This window comes from Ovis aries, chromosome 25 (genome assembly GCF_016772045.2).
Source record: "Ovis aries strain OAR_USU_Benz2616 breed Rambouillet chromosome 25, ARS-UI_Ramb_v3.0, whole genome shotgun sequence".
Classification (NCBI taxonomy): Eukaryota; Metazoa; Chordata; class Mammalia; order Artiodactyla; family Bovidae; genus Ovis; species Ovis aries.
Window position 1 is genome coordinate 23,939,790 of NC_056078.1, and position 1,644 is coordinate 23,941,433.

At 42.3% G+C, this 1,644-nt stretch overlaps 1 non-coding gene across 1 annotated transcript; it reads left to right on the forward strand.

Annotated features, from left to right (window-relative positions):
• The first annotated feature begins 1,058 nt into the window (after positions 1 to 1,058).
• On the forward strand, positions 1,059 to 1,131 carry TRNAG-CCC (transfer RNA glycine (anticodon CCC)). The gene has a single exon. It is a non-coding gene; the product is annotated as a tRNA-Gly (tRNA).
• The last annotated feature ends 513 nt before the right edge of the window (positions 1,132 to 1,644 follow it).

The window sequence follows — 1,644 nt, forward strand, 5'->3', positions numbered from 1 at the left end:
CATGCTTACACTGCAAGGGGCCCAGGTTCAATCTCTGGTCATGGAATTGAAATCCCGAAAGCAGCGTGGCCCAAAAAAAAAAAAGTGTTCAGGGAAGCCTAACTGTTCCAGTTCTCAGTTGTTTTAGTGTTTCCAACTCAGGCTCCCCATGTATGTAAACAAGCCTTTGATGGTCTCAGCCCTGCCTTTGCACTCTGACAGCACATGGAGCAGAAACAAGCCTTCCCCATGATGTCCTGTGCAACTTCCTGACAGACAGAATCTCCAAGCATAACCAGTGACCGTTCCATGCCTCTAACTTTGGGGGTAACTTATTCTACAGGATAGTAACCAGAGGAACCCTCTAGGATATTCCTTGAAGTATAGTGAGGGCACTTGGTTTGTAATCACATCCTGGTTTTAAATCCAGATGTAATCATTATACTAGCTGGGTAAACTTAAGCAAGTCAGTTTCTTTTCTGAGCATTTATTTTCTCATCTACAAAATACGGAAAATAATGACTGCCTTAATATATATCAAGACATCAGGGAAAATATTTCCATACCTGTGACAGATGAAAGGTCATAATGAAGAAAGTGTTTTTGCAAACTGGTAACAAAATGCAATTGAAAGTGGGAAAAATATATGAGTAGAGAATTCAGAGAAGAGAAAATACAAATGGCAAGTTAATGTCAAAAAGTAAATGCAAATTAAGTAATAATAAGCTATCACTTACCCGATTAGCAAAATTCTACTAGTGGGTTGTGATGAAAAGGACAAGGTGCTCTGGAAACATGAACAGCTACAGATTCTTTTGGAAAGGTATCTGACAATAGCTACTAAAATGAAAAATACGCATATTTTTCAAATCAGAAATCCCTCTCTCTCAAACCTATTGTGAAGAAATAAAAGTACCAGGACACAGAAAATAAAATAAATAAAGCTGCTCTCTGCAGGACAGCTTCTAATGGTAAGAACTCTGGAAATAAAGGTCTTCAAGCAGGAGACTGAGGGGTCTGAGTAAATGGTAAAACAGCTACACTTTGGAATAATGTTAGAAAGAACAAGCTAGAGGGGCTCCCTGGTGGTCCAGTGGCTAAGACACTGCATTCCCAATGCAGGGGGCCCAGGTTCAATCCCTGGTCAGGGAACTAAGATCCACAGGCTGCAACCAAGACCCACTACTGCAAAAAAAAAAAAAGGTAAGAAAAGAAAGAACTTGCTGGAGAATGAGCTATAGTGTGGACCTTTATAGGATAGGCCTCTAGCCACCGCCTCTACAGTACTGCTTCCTTTGTTCAGGATCCAAACTCCCAGGAGACAGTTTCTGATTTGACTGAGCCCCAGTAGCATGCCTGCCCTCTGTGTGCAGGGAGAGGTCACACCTGACCTCTTTGGCTTCCTTGCAGGAAGTTGGCCACCACCTCCTTGGCTACTCACAATGAGAATTTTCCAACTATGGTGCTAAGACAACCTTGAAGGTTGGTGTTTGAATGCTACATGATAGTAGCAGTGTGTGGTCAGTCATGTCTGACTTTTTGCAACCCTACAGAATGTAGCCTGCCAGGCTCCTCTGTTCATGAAATTCTCCAGGCAAGAATACTAGAGTGGAGTTGCCATTTCCTACTCCAGTGGATCTTCCTGACCTAGTGACTGAACCCACA